A 23,796-nucleotide genomic window follows, 5' to 3' on the forward strand; every position below is an offset into this window, starting at 1 on the left:
AATTCCTCTCATATCACTTTGAAGCCAAAGTGAATGCTTCAAAAATGGGTACAGACCATGTTCAAATGCTTTCGCCGGTTGTGATGGGTACGAGGCAAATTTCAGTTCTCTTTCATGCCTATCTTTCCTTCTGGGAGGCAAGACTTGCTCACAGAATAGACCCATCCTCCTACGATGGAGCTGGCAGCAGGGGGCAGGGCTGGTCACCACTAAACCAGACTCCGTCATGGCTCCTCCCGAAACACCCGCAGCCCTAGAGGCAGGATTTCGTTCCATGGTCTTCCTTAGTTCTCGACACCACCTCCGCCTATTTGTTTCCAAATCTTGAAGGCAAGCAAAATTTGAGAATGCAAGTGTGACCGAAAAATAGAAGTTCATTATACAAGCTCTCACAGGTTAAATTCCAGGTAATTCTGTCTTTTGAGAAATGGCCACCTTTTTCTTTCAATAGGGTAATAAAAATTCCATAAACCATCACACCCTTAGCAGCTGGGAAGCTCAAAGCCAAACTGGATGCCCAGGAACCTTAGCTCCCTCAGCCCTTATGGTAAACAAATCTGCTTCCTCTTCTTTTTGTGAATTTGATTTTCTAGTTTTTGGTCTAAAGTCCTTAATGCATGCATAACTTGTATACAAATTTATATCACGGCATTTGTAAGTAGAGGCTGATTTAGAAAAATATAAGCGAACCCATAAATACCAGGAAGAAAAAGAGACAAAGAGAGAGAGGACAACAGAATAGATTAATAGAATCGTATAGACCAAATCTTAGCAGAAGGGGAAAACAAGAACTATATCGGAAATGTTCATACCCCTTAAATAGCGAGCTAAGGCCAGTGGTGATTCTGGGCTCTCATTTCAAATAGGCACCATTTGAGAAATGTCCTGTTCTGAAACATGGGAAAATGAGAAATTATAGAGCCTATCTAACAAATCAAAAATAAATGAAGTAACAACATAAAGGTAGATTTACCGTTATTTATAATTTACCATTTTTACCTTGTTTTCAATTGTCTCTCGTCCTCTTCATTTGAGGAGCCCATTACATTTTATTATGCTAAACCCTATCTTCTGTCACATAAATTACAGTTAAAGATCTTAATATTAAAGCCTCTTAGCTCTGAGATCATATTTCAAGCTTTGTTCAAACCAGACGTTAATGCTAGAATTGAACACAGAACACTTTGTCATCATTACCTATGATCTCAAAAGTATAATACAATTTTTGCTATATATGGCACAAAAATGCCTCTTGGTATAACACTGAATTATGGAGATATATTGATTTCTGCAGTATTTTGACAAAACAATAAAACTAAACCTGTTAGCTCCTAAACAGATACCCAGACATCCACCCAGCCATGATAGCAATGGTCATGAAGATAAAGGTTTCATTTAGCCCAGTTAAAATAGGAAACTACTCAAACCCCTGTCTGTCCTGGCATTTCCTGCGGCTCAGACCTTCGTGGTCCTTTTCTCTTCTCAGAGGCAGAAGAGGAGAGGAGAGAGAGCGCCAGTTTTGCCATGGGAGTGGCTCCGATGGGAATGCCAAACCAGCCCTCGCTTACCAACTGGGGGATCTCAGGCCACAAACCTAACCTCTGGGAAAGCAGCCTCCCCGAGGTAAACAAGGATGATGTCAGCCTCATGGGACGATGGAGGGAAAAAATGAATTAATACATAACAAAGCACCTAACCTACCCTCGGGCCCAGTATGCAGTAGGTGCTTGATAAATGGCGGCTGTCAAGATTATTTCTGTGAGAATGTTGCACAGGCGGTGTGTGCCTCTTGCCCGTGCCCTGCTGTGAAGGAGCTAGGAGCCCTGGCCAAGTCCGCATCCTGCCTCTATGACCACGTTTCCTTGTGATCCTGGGCAAATCATGTTTGTTTTCCAAGCCTCCCTTTCCTCATCTAGAAAGTAGGGCTAATCACGCAGCCCGGCCAACCTTGGAGGGTTGTTTGGGGATAAAACGCAGTAAGACATGTGACAGTGCTTTGCAAAGGGAAAAAGGCAACACGCGCATAAAGGATTATTACCACAAATCAGTCTTACGGTCTGAAACTCTGAGCACCCTCCAAGCGCTGTGTTGCTCCCAATCAGGCATTTGGCCAGCACAAAAAGCAAACTTCCAAGGAATAAATCACCGTGTCCTTTTCCCCTTAGTAATGTTGATGATAATAGCACCACGACCGTATGGCTAACTTCTCCCTACTAGTAATAAGAATAATGCTGCTGCCACAACAACCCACATTTACTAAGCTCCTACTATGAGCCAAGCACTGGATAACATTTTCATATAAAATGGTTATCCCAGGGGCCGGCCGGGTGGCGCAGCGGTTAAGTTAGCACGTTCCACTTCTCGGTGGCCTGAGGTTCAGGCCTGCGGTTCACCGGTTTGAATCCCGGGTGTGGACACGGCACCACTTGGCAAAAGCCATGCCGTGGTAGGCATCCCACGTATAAAGTAGAGGAAGATGGGCACGGATGTTAGCTCAGGGCCAGTCTTCCTCAGCAAAAAGAGGAGGTTTAGCAGCAGTTAGCTCAGGTCTAATCTTCGTCAAAAAAAAAAAAAAAATGGTTATCCCATTCTATTCTTACAACTACTGTAGTCTGTATTTTACAAACAAGGAAACCGAGGCCCAGAGAGGTCGAGCTTGCCCAGTGTCGTGGCTGCTGAGTGGACGCCCAGGATTGGGATTCAGGTCTGCCTGACTCCAACTCTGGGACTCTCTCCACTAAGCATCTCAGGATCCATCCAGGATGCTCGTGCCCAAGTGTGCCTGGGTGGTTGCAGAACAGCTGAGATCACGGGTGGGTTTTGAGTCGTTGTAAAAGACTATCACTGAGCCCTGAGTCACCACCCCAGCCGTCTCAAAAGCTGCCCTGAACCAAGGGCTCCTTCACAGCCCAATCCTCAGGTCCACCGTCAACCCAGAAACAGCCCCACAGCACCAGCCCACAGAAAATTTAGAGCCTGGAAACCACATCTAACCTGGACATGCTTCTTGGTGATGGGTGATGTCCGAGAAGGAAAGGGGTTTCAGCACAGGAGGGCCGGGGTTTACTGCCGCCTGGCTGAGTAATAGTGAGGCAGGCACCCCTCTTCTGTGGCCCTCAGGTTTCTCCTCTGTAAAGCAGGAAATGACAAGAGATATAAAGAGCCCTAACTCCTCCCTGGTCAAATTGTTGTTCAGGGAATTGAGATCATGAGTATGAAATGGCTCTGCAAACAGGCCAACTCAGCCCTGGTATCTCGTCACCTTGTCCCCCAGGGGGTCTGGGGTCCCACCTTGGGGTGGTCACTGTAATTGCATCCACCCCATTTCCTGCCCTAAGGCCAGGTTCACCCACACAGAAGTTCAAGGTCTCCCCAGCACGTGCACCACCCCCGACACAAGCCAGCACATGACCCTGCAGCGCTGCATGCTCTGCACCTCTGCCTGACCTCCCCGTGCAGCAGGAGAAACGTGTGCAAAAGACTAACAGATGCCCATGACGCACACACACACACCTTCAAACACTTCAGTGTCCTCCCACCATTCTCAGGATAAAAACAAAACTCCCGGCTCTGCCTACCAGGCGCTCGACGAGCAGACCTCCAACCAGACGCACCGGCTCACCCTGGCCCTTCCATCCACCGCCCCCCACCTCGTTCCCTCCTAGTTCCCCTCCAGCCCTCGACTCAGTCATGATGCCTATATCTTCTAGAAGCTCTGTTTTTCAGTTCCTACCGCAGTAGTCAATTTACATTTGTATGTGTGCTTCTCTCACGTTCATCTATCTATTTTCTAGATAATAAATTCCACACGGGCAGGAGATGTGCCTGTTTAGCTCCCATTGTGTAAGCCTACAGCTTAGCACAGTGACCGGCACCCAGTAAATTCTCAAAATAAATGTTGAAGTGGTTAGTCTATGGTTGGAAACTAACACCCCTCTCATGTGCCTCCCTCACAGGTGTCTGTGCCTTTCAATTCAGTGGGAAAATATTGGTGAACCCAGACCCACCTCACACCATACGCAAAATTAATTTCAGATGGACCACAGACCTGAAAGTAGAAGCTAAAACCGAAATAATTCTACCAGAAAACGTAGGAGAAAAATCTTCATGACATTGAGGTAGGCAAATATTTCTTACACGGGACACAAAAGGGATTAACTTCAAAGAATAAAATCATAAATTAAACTTTGTCAAAACTAAAAACTTGGGGCCGGCTCCGTGGCCGAGTGGTTAAGTTCGCGTGCTCTGCTGCAGCAGCCCAGGGTTCAGATCCTGGGCGCGGACATGGCACCGCTCGTCAGGCCACGTTGAGGCAGCATCCCACATCCCAAAACTAGAATGACGTGCAAATAAGATATACAACTGTGTACAGGGCGGGTTTGGGGAGATAAAGCAGAAAAAAAAAAAAGATTGGCAACAGTTGTTAGCCCAGGTGCCAATCTTGAAAAAAAAAAAAAAAAAACTAAAAACTTCTGCTCTTCAGAAGAAACCATTTTAAAAATGAACAGACAAGTCACCAATTGAGAGAAAGTATTTTAATGCATATATCTGACAAAGGTCTTACATCCAGACGATATAAAGAACTTTCACAACTCAATAATAAGACAAACCAACCAATAAATAAAATGGGCAAAAGACTTGAACAGGTGCTTTGCAAAAGAAGACAGACAAAGGGCCAAGAAGCACACGAGAAGACGTTCAACATCATTAGTCGTCAGCGACATGCAAATTAAAGCCACATGAGACACCACTATTTAACCACTAGAATGGCTAAAATTAAAGACTGATAATATCAAGTGCTAACAAGGATATGAACAAATGGAGCTTTCATACACTGCTGGTGTGGCTGGAAAAATTCCAGTGACAGAACCACTGTGGAAACCACTCAGCAGCATCTTACACATTAATTACACACTTATCCTCCCAGGCATCTACCGGAGAGAAACGAAGGCATATGTCCACACAAAGACCTGGGCAAGAATGTTCATAGCTGCTTTATTCATAATAGCAAAAACTGGAAATAACCAAAATGTCAATCGACAAGAGAACTGGAAAATCATAATGGACTCAACAACACAAATGTCCGTGGTGCTGAGCAACAACGTGAATGAATCTCAAAAACGTCATGCTGAATGAAAGAAGACAGAGACAAAGGGTTCAAGGTTTCGTTTATACGATAGTCGTTCAAAACCAGGCAAAGTTATTCTGTGACAGCAGAAATCAGATCAGTGGTTGAGTGGGACAGGCAGTGTGATAATGGAAACGCTCACCAAGGCGTTGGTTTCACATTCATCAAAACCCATCAAAGTTCACATTTAAGATGTGGGCTCTTCCTCTGTGTAGACTACATCTCGACAAAGTTGAAGTTAAGAAAGAAATAATAAAATGACATTGACTAAGCCCGCACTCCGCCACAGGCCTGACACTGAGTCCTGGGCAACAGAGAGGAGAGGCTGGCCACTCATTCACCTTCCACCTTCCGAACTTGGTCAGACAAGAAATGGAGTATTAAAAAGGAGTTGATGCTTGGGGTTGTGTTTTTTTGTTTTGTTTTTTTCGAGGAAGATTGGCCCTGAGCTAACATCTATGCCTGTCTTCCTCTATTTTATATGTATAAATATAAAATATATATTTTATAAAAATATTTTATATTTTATATGATCTTGTCTTGAGATCCTTAACTGAATTACATCTGTAAAGACACTTTTTCCAACTAAGGTCACATTCGCAGGTTCTGAGGGTTAGGACAAGGGCATATTTTTAGGGGGACACCATTCAACCCACTACCCTGGCGCACAGCCAACTTTTTAGTGGCCCCAGCTTTCTTTGAGCCAGTTACACTTGTACCAGCAGAGGCTGAGTTCCCACATCCACGTCAGCACTTGGGATTTTCCACCTTTTGCATTTCAGCCCTCCTGTGTGTATTTCAAATCTCTTCTTGCACTCTGTGGCTTGCTTTTTCATTCTTTTTAGGGCATCTGTTGATAAACATAAGTTCTGTTATGGACTGAATGTTTTTGTCCCTAACCCTTAGTGTGATGTCATCCAGAGCCGGGGCATTTGGGAGGCAATTAGGTCATGAGGGTGGAGCCCCCATGGGTGGGATTAGTGCCCTCATAAGAAGAGACAGGAGAGAGATGGTCTCTCTCCTCGCTACGTGAGGGCACGGCGAGAAGGTGGCCATCTGTGAACCAGGAAGCGGGCCCTCACCAGGCACTGGGCCTGCCAACACCTTGATCTTGGGTTTCCAGCCTCCAGAACTGCAAGAAATAAATGTCTGTTGTTTAAGCTGCCCAGTCTGTGGTATTTGTTACAGCAGCCGAGCTGACTAAGACAAGTTCATTGCCTTAACATAGTCCGCGTGTCAATTTCTCTCCTTTCGATTTGTGCTTTTTTGTCCTGTTTAGGAGTCTCTGCCTGTCCCAAGGTCCTTCCCCCCACCCAGTCCTGCTGCCAGCCACCCATCCCCAATGCTCCAGGAGCACAGAATTTCTTTCTGAAGCTGCCTCAAGGCTTTTCACAGGCTCTGTGTCTTCGCACAGACTGTCCTCTGCTCTAAACGCACACCCATCCCTCCTCCAACGGAAAAGTCTCCTTTCCATCTGTCAAGGACCAGTTTAAACGCCCCCTTTTGTGCGCTGCCTTCCCTCGTCCAGCCCCATTGACCCTCCTGCACACCGTCACTCTCTCAACAGCCACTCCCCCTCTCTGGGCTCAGACCCTGCAGGCTTCTGCTCAGCGGTGTAATCTTTCCCTTACGCAGCTGATTCCTCCTCCCCAGGGACCACTCCTCAAATGCAGTGACCAAACGTGACTTGTCCTTCTGTGTCCATGTCCTGCAGAAGTCCTAGACGTAAGAGCAGTCAGTGGATTTGCTGAAGTGAAATGTGCAAATATAAGGTATGACTGTGGCTGTTATTTATTAGAACTATTAGGTAGTAGAGCCTAGTGGTCAGGGGCTTTGGGATCAGAAAGACCTAGATTGGAATACCAGCTCAGCCATTTGCTAGCTGTGTGATGCCGGGCAGGTTATTCAATGTCTCTGAGCCTCAGTTTCCTCATCTGCACAATGGAGATAACAATGGTAGCTGCCCTCATGGAACTGTTGTGAGGATACCATAAGATAATGGATGTAAAATGCTTACCTTGGGCCAAAGACATAGTACAGACCCAGTAAAAACTATTACTATTTCCCCTCCACAGAACAGATTACAGAGTCATGTCTGCCTCTGGATACCAAGGGAGCCAAAACAAAATTCAGCAGGAGAAAACATTTGCACATCTTCAGATAAAGGCTGGAGGATGAGCAGAACTGCCCCGCCCCCACCTTCCAGCTGGATCCAGACAAACAAAGGGGCTGGAGTCACAAGGAAAGCCACAGTTTTCACACCTGCATCGGGCACATCACCTACAGAGGCACCAGGAGAGCAAATTGAATTTATGTTGCAAACAGGAAATGATGATGCTAATTATGCTACATTGTAGCACGGTGCCGGGGATGGTTCCCTGAGCACTTTGCCTTCCATTATCTTGTTTGATCACACTATGAAAGAGAAGAGACTTCCATCTCAGGTGCTCACCGCTGTATTCTAGATTTGAGAACACCTCCCTCCCCGTGGTCTGTCGGTTTGTTTTTTCCAGGAAAGGGAGAGACTGCCTCACCAGGCATTGCGTATTTAAGTGAAGTCTTCCCAAGCTGCAGAGAAAAAGGAGTCCAACATCTGGATCAGGGGGCCGGGGCCCTGTCCTTCGAGAGAAGAGTCACTTGGAAGTCACTGCGTCCTTGTGATATCTGGAGCTGGGACAGTGTTGCTGATGTCAGAAGGCATTCCCCCCTCCCACAGGGCTGGCCGGGCCCCTCTAACCAGGGGCTCCAGTCATTCAGATGGTTTCACCTCTCCGAGTTGCAAGGGCGCCCCGCCATTATGAATCCAGCCCCCCAGTGATTGGGATAAGACAAGGGGCTCGGGTATAACTGTACCTGACATCACACAAATCGTCCTAACCTGACACAAAACCACTTCCCCGCCAATTATATAGAATATCTGCCAGCTCCTGTTGGCAGCAGAGGAATCAACCCCTTCAAAACACCCAAATGGGGCGTTCCCTCAAAATGAAACCTCCCAAAATGAACGGGGTCTCATTTTAGCATTTGAGAGTTCCCCTCTTCGTTAGGAGAGAAATTTTCTTTAAAAACATTTTTCTTAAATGTAAGTCCTTTTGTCCATTACAACTGAGAAGGGCCCCAGCCTCCCCCAAGGGAGGTGTACACACTGCATCCTAGAGGCGCCGGCTTCGCTCCCTGTGCAGAACGCCCCCGGGAGTCACACCCGGGGCTGAGCCTCCAGGGTTTAGCTCTCTTCCGTGCTTATTTGCAAAAAAGCTCCCGAGGAGGAATGTGGGCCTTTCCATTTGAAACGCTGCAGCGTCTCAGGGTGGACTCGACCACGTTAGGGATGACTTAGGGCAGGTCATCTGCATCGATGTCGCTCTCAATTTTCCCTTTTTGGGGGCAATCTAGGAAATCTAGACATTTTCCTATTTGGGGAAAACAAAATATTTACCAATACATGGAGCACTGTCCTAGGGGGCAACCCCCGTGAGAAGTGCACCATATTTTTCATCCAAGAGATTTTTAAATGATAGGCTTTCTCTCTGGCTCGCTCGCTCACTCGCTCTCTCTCTAATTTTCAACTGTCCACATGGCCTCTGAGAACAGCTCTTCCGGAAACATCTTCAGCAGGGCTCTCGGCCTGATGGAGCCTGCTTGCTCCTATTACCTCCAGCACGCTAAATGGTGCTTTTTCATTTTGTTCATTTATAGGGCCCCTCTTTTATCTGAGGCATGTTTATTAACTGGTAGCTGTTAATTATATAAGAAGATAATTTCATGTAAATGTTGGGTTTAAAAGCAGCCTATCCAGGGCGCTTACTGTTTAACAAGAAGGCTTTGGGGTTTGTTTTTTGTTGTTCCTATGTGAGTAAAGCAATTAATTGATTCAGTTGATTGAATGAAAAATGCATCGTAATTGCTTTACCCCATCAAGCAGCTACTAGAATTATTTAGTGCTGGCAGAGGGACAGCAGCCTCTATGATACGCCATCTCTGTTTATTGCCCTAATAAGCCGCAGGAGCTGGGGTCCTTGGTTAACAAAGGGGTACTCAGATGGGGTCCTGGTGGTCCTTTCTCTGAGAGCCGAGAGAACAGTCCCAGAGACTTGGACTATTCAGGACCAAAAAAAAAAGAAGAAGAAGAAAGAAAGAAAAATTAAATCCACTTTCGTGTTAATCATCTAGATGACTGCCCACCCTCCCCTTTGGTTCTGCTCAGCTGGCCTGGTGGAGTCTAGAGAACGCGGACTGAAGCACATTCCAGCCTCTAGGCTTCACGTCTGCACAGAGATGGGGTTCATCTCGGGAGGACACAATGCCCTCCACATGGGAGAAAGATGTGGGTGGCTCCCAGCTGTGTCTTCTAAAAGGTTTCCAAGAAGTGGTTTGGGAAAGACTAAGGGTGGGGATGAGGGCCTTGCCAGACCCATCTACACCATCCAAGGACCACAAATCTGATTCATCCTCAAGGCCCCCGTGCACGACATAGGTGCTGGCACATCACCCAGGCTCGGGCCGAAGTGGAGCAAACAAAAGCCAGCAACCCAAACCCTCTCGTGCCCCAGCTGTAGGTTAAGCTCAGGACAAACCATGACCCAAGCCTGGAGTCCAATCATCTGACCTGGGGAACCGGCCCTAATGGGTTCTCCCAATAGAGAAGGGAGCTCCCTATTGGGCACCGGCTGTGTGCCTGGTGCTCTGCAAGGCACTTGGTTTACTTTGTCCCATATACATGGATTTATATTTGACAGGAACCTTACAAGGAAGATTTTATTATCTCCATTTGTGGAAGGAGAAACTGAGGCACAAAGAAGTTGGCTGGTTTGCCAATGAACACATTGGCAGGAAGCAACAGAACTGAAACTTGAGCCCGGCTCTCCCTGCCCCACAGGCCACTCTCTCTCCATACATAGTGCCCAGGACAGCCTCAGGTGTTTGGAAAGTGCCCCTCCTATTGTTAGTTGTTATTGTTGCAGTCATTTTCTTATTGTTGTTGTTATCGTTGTATTTCCATGATGCTAATTGCTTCCATTTAACCAAAGAGACCTACAATTTCATCTAAGATGTGTGGATCCAGCCATAAGTTGCTCATGTTCCAAATAAGGCTTCAGACTTCCAGGTAGACTCATGGTTGCCTTTGTCTTCTTTTCCTTTTTTTTTTTTTTTTTTTTTGCTGAGGAAGATTAGCCCTGAGCTAACATCTATGCCAATCTTCCTCTGCTTTATATGTGAGTTGCCACCACAGCATGGCTGATAAGTGGTGTAGGTCTGCATCTGGGATCCAAACTTGCAAACCCAGGCCACCAAAGCAGAGTGTGCCAAATCCAACCTCTCTGCCACTGGGTGGCCCCCTTCTTCTCCCTTTTGTAACAGGCATTCAAGTCAACAGATCCAGACCCACTTCTGAAAGCAGTTAGAGAATGGTGTTGGGGCCACCAGACTGGGACTTCCTCAACTACAATGACCTTTCTGGCCACTAGACCTAGGAATCATAAAGAAACATTCAAATAACAGTCATAGGATGGCACCAATGAACTACATACACACACACATGCACACTCGTAAGTATTATATTGAGGAATATTGACCCAAAAATTAACACAGAAAGGAAAAACCCCGAGCTCTGCACCGTGGCGTTCTCCAAGTTTGAACAGCAATGCACCATCCTCAGGTGCTATCTCCTGATTTCCCACGTGCGGAATAAAAACACAAAGTCGTTTCATTGCTTTGCCATAACTTGTTCCACAACACCAAACAACAGCAACAAGTCAAAAATCACTTTGAGTGAATTAACACAGACCGGCCCTGAGTTTTTTCTCAGCCGCCAATATGAATCATTTAGTTTCTAAACTTAGGGAGCATTTCCAATACCTGTGCTAATGACCTTCCAGATGAGCGTCCATTACCCTTGACAGCATTTGGTCAACTGGGTGCTGTAACAGTGGCCATACATCCCCGAGACCCTGCTCTCCTGGGGACACTAGGATGCTTGTTAGAATTAGATGAGGCTGCTCTGGTGAGGCCCCCTTTAAACCTGACCGTTGTGTGTCCTGGCCAATGCTTTAATGTCATAGCCAGAGGCACATACCACCTTTGCTCAGAGGCACAGGCCTTGCCTTGCAGCAGGGCCCTCCTTGTCCAGTCTGACTGTCTGTTTTCTGCAGCACATCTGCAGGAGAGAAGGTGGAAGGAGAAAGAAGAGCTCTGAACGGGGCCCCAGTTTCCAGGTTGTGGGAGAGGGGTGTTACTCCAACATCTGAGTCTCAGCCACCAATGTAGTGGCTTGAGCTACGTTACCACCATGCAACATTAATGAATTTTAAAGAGCTTTTGTGATTAAATGTTTTGGGAAATGCTGCATTCTCTACTCCCCTCCTGAAGACTCACACTGCTCCTTAGCATTATAAGGCTCTGAGAAGTCCTGCAGTTAAGAAACTTGTTAAAACAACTTATTTAATCTACCTTTCCGCACTTTCATGACCACCAAACATTTTTCAAGAAACATCTTTTAACTCCCACAAAGCTCCTGCATCCCAATGTCCACACTTTGGGAAATGCCTAACAGGAAGGCGGCTTTGGTCCTTTCCAACCTCGACGCCGTATAATCCTTGGAGCACTGTCACGTGTCCCTTCTGCAGGTGTCTTGTGATGTTCAACTAAAAGGCATTTTCTATGAGGTGGAGATTTCCCTCCTCGTATGAGTCAGAACTCTTGTTCTCAAATTATGGCAACCTTCCTCAAACTACTGTGCGAAGAAAAGGAATTTATTAGGGGATAAGGAATACTGGGGTGGGGCAGCCCAAAATTAAAGGTGGGCTAAAGAACCAGTCCCTGCAGGACTGACTCTGCAGCTCAGTGTACGGTGGGTGGATGGGAGCGAATAGGGGATCTGTCTCAACTTCTGTTTGTCTTTCTTTCTACCTCTCTCTCCACCTCTGCCCATTCTACCTCCCCTATCCACTCAGCCAGCCAACCACCTGCCTCACATTTCCCTTTGTCTCTGCTTCTCCAAGCTCGTCCTGCTCACTCTCTCTGCCACAGATGGGCCTTCCTCACAGGGCGGGGAGCATGGCTGCTGGCAGCCCCAGCTGAGCCAGCCCAACAGAGAGATCCTTTTTCTACCATCTTTTTTTTTTTTTTTTTGAGGAAGATTAGCCCTGAGCTAACTACTACCAATCCTCCTCTTTTTGCTGAGGAAGACTGGCCCTGAGCTAACATCCATGCCCATCTTCTACTACTTTATACATGGGACACCTACCACAGCATGGCTTTTGCCAAGCAGTGCCATGTCCGCACCCAGGACCCAAACCAGCAAACCCCGGGCCACCAAGAAGTGGAACTTGTGAACTGAATCACTGCGCCACCAGGCTGGCCCCTCTATCATCTTTATATCAGCCCTGGGACAGGACCCTGGGCTGCTCAGCTTGAGTCACATGTCCACCGCAGAATTTTTCACATGACAGGTGGGTGCATTGCCCCCACTGGATGGCCTGGGTCACACAATGCCCCCATGCCCAGGAGGGGGCAGTGCACTGAGGCTCGCAGCCCCACCAGGACTGCATGGAATAGAGAAGGGGTTCCCAAAGAAAACAGGGACTCTTCCCACAAAAGGACGGGGAAGGGAAAGGATGCTGGACACTCACAACCAATGAAGCCATCACAGACCACCTCCTCTCTCAAGTAGGAAACATTTAGCAATCCTCGTGGCGTCTCACCACTTCCATTTATCTCAGCCTTTATTCAAACTAGACTGCAAGAGTCTTCAATTTGTACGCATTAGGCTATGTAAGGGATTCTATCCCTGAAATGTTCAAGACATCTGTTGGTTTGCTTCCATGCATCGTACACCCTCACGTGAAAGGGCAAGTTAGACGGCGGCACAGATTAACTAGGGCACCCAGGGCAGCGGCCACTTGTGTAAATGAATGGGTCCTTCTTCAGCCATTTCCATTGGTGAGTGTTTCTGTCAAGGAACAAGGAGGATTTACGATCAAATTAGCCATTCGATGACACAGCGCAGGACCCTGGAAATCACCAAGGTTGTTTGTGTCAGTGCAGAAGAGGTTCAATACTCAATTATGGTTTTTCCTGGGGTTTTGTCCACACCATGCCAAAACAGCTAGTTTAAAAGTGAAAAATCAGGTTCATCATCAAAAGCACTGTCTCCCGACGCCAGTCGGCTATGACCAAGGGCTTTCAACCAGCTGCGGGCTGGTTAGGCATCGTGGTCTGAGGAGCTATCAAGCTTGAAAAGAAAAGATGAGGATGGATATTCAGGTGGAAAAGTTTGGGCCACCATTTACGCGAATGAGGAGAATATAACCTACTCTTGCTTAATTTCTCATTATTCTCAGAAAGAAAATGGACTCAGTGCCACACATCAGCCTGGTAGGTCACTTACCTCCCGAAGGAATTGGAAACCTTGCCAAGAGTGGAGTTGTTGCCGTGAACACAGCGCGCACACCCAACACCACCTCTGCCCAGAGACAGCTGAGCACTGAGGGAAGCTGGGTTTTACTGGTGCATCACATAATGATGTTTGGGTCAATGATGGACCGAATATACACCTATGGTCCCATAAGATTAGTACCATACAGCCTAGGTGTGTAGTAGGCTATAGCGTCTAGGTGTGTGTAAGAACACTCTATGAGATTCGCACAAGGACGAAATCGCCTAACAAGGCATTTCTCAGAACGTATTCCCAGCATTAAGCAACGCATGACTGTAATTGTGTAGACAGACTCTCGTAATAACCACGACACCTGCAGGGCTAGGGGCACAGGTAGATGAGAGAAGTGACATTTGGGCTGAGACTTGAAGGATTCTGGGAATTATCTAGGAGCAGGGGGCTGGGGTCAGAGGAGAGAGGAACAGCATGGGTGAGCCTGCGGGAACCTGAGCATCATCAAGGAGATCTAAACAGCTCCGTGCAAGATCTGGGCCAGTGAGGGCCTTGTCCCAGCCACCAACGAGGGCCCCAGACGGTGTGAGTCTAGTCCCAGCACGATGCCTACGGCAAAAATAGAAGCACTCACAGCCTTAAACTAACCCCTTTCCACAATCCCTGATGACCTGACCAGCTTCTCCAGCTCTCTCTGTGCCACCTCTGAAGCAGGTCTGGCTTCTTCGGATCCTTGCTCAATTCAAGGGAGAAGAGAGAGGTCCAAGGAAGACGCTGGACTTGCGGTAAATGTGGCCAGTCCTCAATCATGCCCGCTTCAATTGGAAAATGAACAATCTGTACTTTAAGTTGATGAGGTCGGACACAGCCACAGCAGTTTCACTTTCAAAAACTATGTGCATAACAAGACCTTCTGTACTTGTCATCTGGATGGGATCATCCCTCTGCCTAAAGCGAATTAATCTAATTTCAGCCCCCGACATTTTTGTAAGTAACATTTCCATTAGTGTGTGATCCCTCATCACCAGGAAATGTGGGCTGGCTGTTAGGGATTTAGAAATACTGAAATTATTCCTATCCTCTTCTCCCAGCTCTGTCCAACCTTCCCAGTTCTCGACATATCTGAGAACTCCAGACTGGGAGCCACTCTCTTAGGCCTGGGTGGTGCTCAGGATGGAAACGGTGACCCTGCACACCCCGCACCAGCACTTGCCACATCAGAGCTCATTGCTTGCTCCCTTCCTGCGTCCCCTACCACCAGGGAGCCTCTCAAGGGGTAGGACTCTCACATAGGGGCTGGTATTCAGTAGGTGCTCAAAATACCTTTGTGAAATGAATGAATGGCTGAGCGCTCCTCAAACGTGGAGACCATGTTAGAACAGCTGTTTGGCTTCACCCCTACACACACAATGCGCCTCACAGGCCTTCCCGGCTCATGGGCCCAAATCCACGATGCAAGGCGGAGGCTTCCTCGGCCTGGTTCTGCAGGTAAGACCCAGGCGGGATGACGTTTCCTTCCTCTGCTGCTGGAAAGACACCACTGTTCCTTAGAGCCGGTTGTCTGGGAGGTGAGGGCTCCTCCTCTCTACACGGTCAATGGCAGTTGGTTAGAAATCACCACCAAGGTCAACGTTTGGGTCACGGGGAAAGCCACCCTGGCCCTCCACCAAAATGGTGCCATTGCTCATGACAGTCACAGAGAGAATCTGAGTCTAGAAAATGATGTTCTACAGTCATTAATTAAAGCATTACGCACTGTAATTACCCAGGTCAAGATTTTCACAACTGAGGCCTAACTAACTATATTATTAAATGTTAGCATACAGTTGGGATGATATGCTTTACATATTTGAAAGAGGCACGCTGTGTCAGAACCTCTAGAATGTTAGTCCCACGTTCTACGGCTCAGTCAGTAAAAGGGGGATCCTTGTGTCAACTGCTGGCACTCGTTTTCACACCTCCAGCCCAATTACCCTGTGATTGAAAATGTCCTCAAGACATGGAGCTGAGCTGTCATTGGAGCTTTCCAGAGGCTGGGGGTAAACTGCCACTGGCTCTGACGGGGTCAGAGAGGGCACTGGCCACCACTCCTCCCTGCGTAGGGCTTCTCCTGGGCAGAACAGGTCTAAGGAAGGCGTGGACATCCAAAAGGTGTCAAGTACATTCCAGAAGGCACAAGCAGCCAGGCTCAGGGAGCTTGGAAAAGGCAAGTTCACCGTGAAACCTTGACACCAGAATAAAATCAACAAATGTTTCCACAAGGATCAGGCTGAACTTAGGAAGAAATCAAGTCCTTTGCCTAATTCTCCTGTTGCACCGTAGTCTTTCCCGTCTCAGGGCCTCCCACACTCAGGGTCTGCCTGCCATGCTCTCTCCCTACAGCCCCCTGCACCGGCTCACCCCCCATTAACTGCTTCTCCTTCAGATCGATCCCAAACCTCACTTCCTCCGGGAAGCCTGCCCAGATACCTCTACCATGGCCCAAGTCAGGCCTCTATCACAGTACCCTCCACTGTTCCTCCTTGCCCTCGTGACAAGGTGCAAAAAATGTATTGAGTTATGTGATTTTTTTTGTAATCAATGTCTGTCTGCCCTAGGGAGTGTCAGCATGATGTGCCAGTGGTGAACCATTCTACTTCTGCTCCTTGTTCTGCCCACAGGGCCCAGCGCAGCACCTCCCACAGACCAGACACACAGTGTTTCCTGAATGAATAAAGCAGACAAACGGGGAGATAGGCACAGCCAGGCTGGCTTGGGTGGGCTCACTTCATTTTGACCAATTCTCTCTCTTGCTTTAGTGTGCACTTTACGATTTTCTTGCCCTTTCGCAAAGTAGCTGTGCACTGTAAACGGCGGCCTGTGTGATGAGCCAAGGACAATCTATAGGAGAGACACGTGAGAAGAGAAGGGGAAGAGGCAGCCCGAAGGCCCAGCCCCCAGCAAGCACGGACGGTGGAAATGAGAAAGGCCACTTCTACTTTTGGGACTTCAACATAGCGCCACCTGGGGCCCCTTATGCCCACTCATGAATTCATGAAACAGATTTTTATTGAGCACACACTGCATGCCAGACAGCGTTCTAAGCATCAGGAATACAGCAGTAGCCGAACAAAAAGCCGTGCCCTCATGGAGCCTGCATTCTGGTGAGGAGAGACAGACAAGAAACAAATAAGCAGGCAGAACATAGAGGACCCCAGGTGGTGACTGCAACATGCAGAATAATAAAGAGAGGATGGAAGACAAGGAGGGTTGCTATTTTGAGCAAGTGGTCAGGAAGGTTCTCAGATAAGGTGAAAACTGATGAAGGATTCCAGGCAGTGGCATCAGCGAGGCCCAACAGTAGTGGCTTCTTCTCTCCCTACTTACCCTTAAGAACAGAGAGTAGTAGCCACCTGGTGCCCAAGACCCCTCTGGAACATTATGGCTTATATTTATAGCCAGTTCATTAGGTGAGGCCAAAGGGGTGGACTGCTGGCACCGGCCAGGGGTTCAGAGGACTTGTGTGCTCAGAGTCAATCTGCTTGGCAGTTTTGGGGCGTGGCCAGCTGGCTGCTCAGTGGGGCCTTCAGAAGGTGTGCAGAGGAGGAAATGGGAGGAACAGTGACCCAGTGTCTGCTTCCAGAGTTTCCCCACATGCATCACTCAGCATCTCAGAGGATGCTTCCAAACCCAAGAAGTTTGTTGCTTAAACAGAGGGAAAAGATGAGCAGCAAACATTTTTTAAACATCTAGAAATACAAATGGATGACATCAGCCCAAACGAAGCCAGCTGTAGGCTGCACCAGAGCTTTAGGGAACTGCTGAGTCACTCCCTAAGCCTGCCTCCATCTTCAATCAATCAGCCGTCCGGGTTCATGAGCTCTCTAACCTGGAGCCAAGGAACGAGTTGTTTTTCAATAGAACTGAACAATCCGAGCCCTAATGGCTGGTTTCTGTTGTAAAGCATCCGATCAGCAGGGCCGTCAATCAGAAACGTCCATTTCTGTGTTTTTCAAATCTGTGAATGTTAATTTCACTGAGTTTGTGTTGGAAGATGGCTCCCTCTTCCAGTCCTGATTTTACTTTTATATAAAGTTGCCTCCCTAGCCTAGAGTCTGGGGTCTCCCCACCCCAAACCCCCGGAGTCTAGTCTCTGAGATGAAAGGTTTAGCCATCTGCTTTCCAACCAGGAAGCAAAAGCAGACATCGTAAGTCAGCATGTTGCCCAGCCTCCCAGAATCAGGCCTCCCCATGGTCCTCGGGCTCCCCTTTCTGGCATCAGGGCCCCATCAGACATCCACAAGCTGAAGGTGACAGACATACTGCCGGAGGGTCAAGCAGGCCAGACACCCTGCTGGCTAGCACTGCAGTCTGCCCGCTGGGGGTCACTGACCCATCAGCCGTGCCCTTGCCTGGCTCCCTGCCCCAGACCCACTGCCCGCTCTGTCTGTGAAGCTCTTCCTAATCTCGTGTTGTGTGTAGGCTTCCTAGGCTACGGGCCTGGCCTGAGCACCCAAGCTTTGCTCAGAACTTGCATTCTGAGCCGAGCCCTCCCTAACAGCCCTGCCAGCAGCCACCCAAGACCCACCCCATGCTTCCCTCATGTTCTCATCCACATCCTCTCCCAATCCCCAGCAATCTTCCACGCGGCTGTCTCTCTGCCTTCCCCGCTCCTGCTGCTCCTCCATCCTCCACTCTAAACACACTTGTTACCAAGGAGTAGAAAAAACAATAACAATCAGAACAAAACCCCAGACTGCAAAGCAGCATATTATTCATGCTTCTTTTCAATACATTTACTTCGTTTTAATGTCAAGGTTCACATAGATATTAATTTCACTTTCCAATGACTTTCTGGGAATATGTAACATGAAGGCTTTCACCCTATTAAGCACATGTTTATATTAAATTATATTGGGAAAATGACCATTTATAGGAGGTCCTAAGTCCATTCACATTGCTAACTGGCTTAACGTAATTTTGCTAAATCGTAATCTTTTGGTCAAAAGACATTTAATGCCTATAGAAGCCAGATTGCCACAACTATTGGCCACATTCAGAATTGTGCAGAGACCCCCAGCCTCAGTGGTGTTACCAAATTACACCTCTGGATTACCATCCTCGACTTGCAACACCTGGTGCAGGGGTTGTAAGCAAAAGTGACGGCAGTGGGAAGCGCGGGTGAATGTCGATTTTCCAAAGGTTCCTCTGACTCACACTCTTTCTGAGATTAGGCTGCTTTTTTTATTTCATACCTTAGAGACAGATAGAAACAAATCTTTCCCAACCAGGAGCTGGCTGATAAAGGAATACCCAAATTTTCTTAACCTATGGTTGAGGCCTCATGGAGATCACATGGGGAAAGTCTTGGCACATAGTGGATGCTCAGCCAATTGTGGCTGAGACGGTTATGACTAAGATTAGGATGATTTCGATGCCAACAAAAGAAAACAGGCGCTAATCCTCAGAGAGGGGAGAGGGTTGCTGACGCGTCCTCAGGGGTGAAGAGGAGAAGGTGCACCTCTAGGCAGGTTCACTTGGCATTGCTCCTCTACCCAAGCAATGGGCTGGCTATGCTAGTCGCTGGGCCACTGGGCAGGAAGCATCAAAGTGACTGGGCTAAGGGGCAGCTTGCAGGTCCCACCCACTGGCCCAGTTCCTGGATTTGATGGATGTAGGAGATGCTCCACATTCCTGCCTCTCCACAGAACGGGAAAGAGGACTCACACGCAGATACGGACATGTGTCCCAACACTCTGCCCTTACTCTGCCCTTTCCAAAGAGCCTCACTCACAGCCACCCCGACATCAGCCAGGCACACTATTGTCACCAATCCCCAGGACGCGAAGGGATTTGGCCAAAGTCGCACAGCTCTTAGGAGGGCGAGATTCACACTCAGAATCCCAGGTTCCTTTCACAGTGCAGCATAGAAAGAGGTTGCCTTTAAAATTGGGTTATTCTTGCTCTTTGATGAATGTTTTTTGCAGACCGAGGATCAGATTGACTCAGTTCAAGCAGTGGGAATAATGACAGAGTCATCTTTTGGCCGTTCAGAAAGCAGCTGGAGGCCCATCTGCTTCTGGCCACCAGTTCGGGATGAGAGCCCAGGAAATCCGGAGAGGAGGAACCAGAGTTCCAAGAAGCAAAGTGGAGACAGAGAGGTCTGGCGACAGCACAGACCTGCTGCAGTAGGGAGCTTTGGCAATGACCCAAGTGCTTGGCCGTTCAGCAGAAGTGAATGGAAAAATCTGGAAATCCTTTTAGATGAGTAGTATTCATCGAGGACCTCTCTGGGCTCGGACGTATGGTGGGCACTGGGGTTACCTGAGGCCCTCATCCAGAAACATGGATAGTGGATGGCATCAGAATGAAGGTGTGGGGAAGCACGTGTGCAGTAGGGGCTCGAAGAGTGGGGGTGGGGGAGATGACAGCCATATGACTACAACCACCACTAACAATACCTAAAAAGAAAAAGACTAAAATTTAAATCCACAAGGTCATGTCATGACTGTACCCATTTTACAGATGAGGAAAAGCCTGCCTGAGGTCCCAAAGCTGGGACCTGGAGGACCCAAGATTCAAATCCATACAGTCTGGCTCAGGGACCCATCATTTGCCTCTACAGTGAGCCCAGATCCCAGCAATGTCTTAGGGAATGGCTGAGAATTCGGAAAACATGGACCCTCTCTCCACAGACCCTCTGTTCCTACTGGCCCCATATCCCCAAGCCAAAGGTTACTTGAAGCTCCAGAGCCCAAGGGGCTTGAGCTTGGAGCCCAACCTTGCCCCCGCATGGTCTGGCGCTGTTTCTGCTGGCAGACAGGTCTCCCCCTGAAGTCTCCATCAGTTTCCCCCTACACCCAGAAATGGAGAGAAGGCACAAGGCTCACCACAGCCCCCTGGAGGGCTGTCAGCTCTGCCTTAGCCTCCTCAGATCTCCATGAGGGGCAAATGGAGCCCACCACCCCCCACCTTCCCCTTTCCGTCTCCCCTGCCAGCTCCCCTATGTCATGCCATCCATCTCAAGGTACAGACTCCTCAGCTGTGCATCTCCAAAGGAGCAGTGCACAGCTTGCCTGTAGCCACTGATCCCCGCATGTTATTCTTTGCCTTTATCTTGTTAGCATAATGTGCAGCTTCATTAACCAGCCAGATGAATCATTTAGTAATTGGAGCTAATGAATTTAATTTTCCACTTTCTATTTTTTATAATAAAACAAAGTTATAATTTGCCAATAGGTCAAGGAAGGCTCCAAGTTGCTGTTTTGAGTCAACGTTAGGCCAAGAGGACAAAATGGCAGACGGGTGGAGTTTGTCACTCTCTCTGAACCCGCCACTGTTTTTGGAGTTTCTCAGGTACTAAACCCAGTTGGATCATTTCCCCACTTCTACAGAGAATGAAACTAAAGGACAGAACAAGAATATGTTTTTATTTTTACTGTATGATATTACCATGATGGTAATTCCTGATAGGTCCATTTGAAGAATGGGAGTAGCTCGTAGAAAATAAACAATGTACACAGTTAACAAGGAAACTCCATGGAACCAATTAGATGAAGAACTAGAAGAGAATCAATTTGTCTTGGAAAGATTTTCTCCCAAGAACCCTACTCCCTGCAGTCAATTGACCTGGACGGATACCTCCGTTCTCACTACCCTCTTGCTAAAAAATGTGGGACCCAGCGAGGAGCCAGTACTTGACCATCAACGTAGGACAGAAGGCTGATTAGAGGCTCCCACTGGCCTTACCCTATAGCTGAATTGCCCTGGTGGAAGGTTCCTTGTGACTTGACTACCCTGGGCCTCATCCCTGACTCACGAAGCCTTGGCTGCAAACTAAGATGCGGTTAATTTATTGTAAGTTTTATTAGGCATATAAAAGGGAAGCAGGAGTGACTAGCCTTTCGTTGCTGGAGATAGATTTCATCCATGACTCAGAGCAGATTCCTCGCAGATTAAGCTTGTTAATTTCCCTCCCCGCCAACATTCTTCTCTGCAAGGCTGAAGCCAAAGCCACAGGCTCTCGGCGGAAATGGATGGGATGAAAAGGGCTGCCTCCCCTCCCCCCCCCACTCCCAGACAACAGTTGCATTAACCACTTTGTCCTTTTAATTCACCTAATTACATGCAAGGAGAAAGCTGCTGCCTCGGAGGCTCCGCTCCTCCCTCTGGAGCCGATGCCACTGGGCCATTGCTTTGGGCTTTTTGTTGTCTTATTAGGGATGCTTTTGTTCACAGAGATGGTTAAAGCCATTTTCAGCAGCCAGCGAGATGAAGCAGTTTCAATAAGGGTACAATGTACTTGTTTAAATTACCTTTCAAAATGCTCAAAACCATTAAGGGGGAGGTGCTGCAAATAAAAGTTGGATTTTTTGTTATAATGTTTTACCCTAATAACAGCTTTTATTTTATTATAATCCATTAGTTGACAATATTATTCTATAGATTATTAGGCAGCAATTTTGTTATTTTATCACACTTTCAGCACTCACTCACCGGGCCAGGATCCACAAATCTCAGTATAATATGCTTTCAATTTTGTTAAAATCTCTATTTAACTGGTTTGGCTGCAGAACATCTTGGCAAATGTGTTTTTAATTTTGTTCTAATTAACTTGACAGTTGACAGAACTCGACAGTGGCGTGATGGCGTCCCCTTTTTCCAGGGTCCCTGCAGCTCCATTCCTGGGGTCCATTTTTTCTCTCCAGTCCTAACAAGAAAGATGTCAGAGGTAACACCCAGGAAAAGAGGCTTTCGTCTCTGTCAAAAGTACATGCAATTTTTTAAAAACCAATTAAAAGAATCTGGCTTTCCTCTTTATCCGTAAAAAGAAGGTCATTGGTTCTGTGGGGTTTTCAAAAGTGACTGTTCCTACAGATGTGGCTCATAAGAGATGCAATGAAGGCAAAGCAAGTGGCACGGGAGGATTTTTGTAGCACATATAGAAAGCCAGCCCTTTCCCAAAGAGATGCTATGAAAGAGGAGCCATGTTCCTTCTATTTCACCCCTGCTAGAGGAGGAAACAGCCTTCAGTTCTCTGCTTTTGGGGGTCAGCCCTGGGGATAGCAGCTTTAAGGGAACTTACTCTTGCTCTTTAAACAATTCCAAACTCTCTCTCTCTCATCCGGGGAATTTTGCTCTGGCCACCACCCTCCAGGTGCCATCTGCTTCCTTGCTCCCAGAATCCTGAGCTAGCATCTCAGAACCCAGCTCTTCCTTGACTCCAAGCAGCACCTAGACCACAAAGCAACAACTAGGTTTCTTTTGTTTTGCTGAAGAATAATGCCTTCCTGACATGGAGGTAAAGCGAACTTCTATAAAACGAATCCAATCTTCCCTACGACTTTCCTTATACCAAAAGACTTGGGCACCCAGGAATCTTCATGGAAACTTTTGGTGATTCGAGGCTAGGTTCTTGAGTGAATATTCACAATTTGCAGTGATTTTGGGGTGCCAGCTTCTCCCCTCAGTTAGCTGCATCTTCCTTATGCTCTTGTGTGCTCTCTCTCTGCTTCCCTCCCTTTCTCAGATGTTACGAATTTTGCTCATAACTGGAAGTTCCCTGATTCCACATTTGTACTGCTCATCATGCTTCTTTTCAATTATGAAGGATGTCAGTCCTACCAGGACCCTGAGAGATGAACCACTACAACTCCGTCCTCACATCAATGACAAAAACTCATCACTCACCATCATACTAGCCAGCAAGGAGCAGGCTGAGATGGCACATAGGTCTTCTGACATCAAGTCCATGCTCATTCCCGAAAATTTCCTTGGAGAAGGTCTTAGGATCTGTCCAAAAAAATCAATATGGTCTTTTTTCTAGGCTTTAAATCTGAATTTTGAGTTTTCATTCTTATTTAAAACAAGAGTGTTGTTGCACAATTGTTTGGCATAGGCCATGAGACTAAAACAAAGCATTTGGTGTGCGTGTTTTAAAATGGTACCATGTTTCAAATAGACAAAGCATAAATGCCTTCACCAGTGATTTTCCAGCGGAGCAATTTTCTTCCCCAGAGGACATTTGACAATGCCTGGGGACATTTTCAGTTGTCACAACCAGGGATGTGCTACTGGCATTTAGTGGGTTGAGGCTGGGGTGCTGCTAATCTTTCTACACTGTGCGGGACAGCCCCTATTCCACCCCCCACCACAAAGAACCAACCAGTCCAAACTGTCAGTCTTGCTGAGGTGGACAAACCCTGTCTCACCTTCCCCTCAGGGACAGGAAAAAAGGACTAACTTGCAGGGAGGATGGGCTGGGCCAAGTCACCCAGGCCCCAGGGTCACGATGACAGCAGGA

General features: G+C 47.5%; 1 long non-coding RNA gene across 2 annotated transcripts in view; it reads right to left on the reverse strand.

Moving 5' to 3' along the window:
• Positions 1-21,861: 21,861 nt before the first annotated feature.
• Positions 21,862-23,796, reverse strand: part of LOC139075999 (uncharacterized) — a 107,619-nt gene continuing 105,684 nt past the window's right edge. The window contains exons 3-5 of one of the 2 annotated variants that reach the window (XR_011527179.1): positions 23,184-23,285; positions 22,579-22,727; positions 21,862-22,203 (exon numbers count right to left, since the gene is read on the reverse strand). This is a non-coding gene — a long non-coding RNA (uncharacterized lncRNA). The remainder of the gene's footprint in view (positions 22,204-22,578; positions 22,728-23,183; positions 23,286-23,796) is intronic. The other variant, XR_011527166.1, reaches the window with a different exon arrangement.

The sequence above is a fragment of the Equus przewalskii genome, chromosome 1 (assembly GCF_037783145.1).
Source record: "Equus przewalskii isolate Varuska chromosome 1, EquPr2, whole genome shotgun sequence".
Taxonomy (NCBI): Eukaryota; Metazoa; Chordata; class Mammalia; order Perissodactyla; family Equidae; genus Equus; species Equus przewalskii.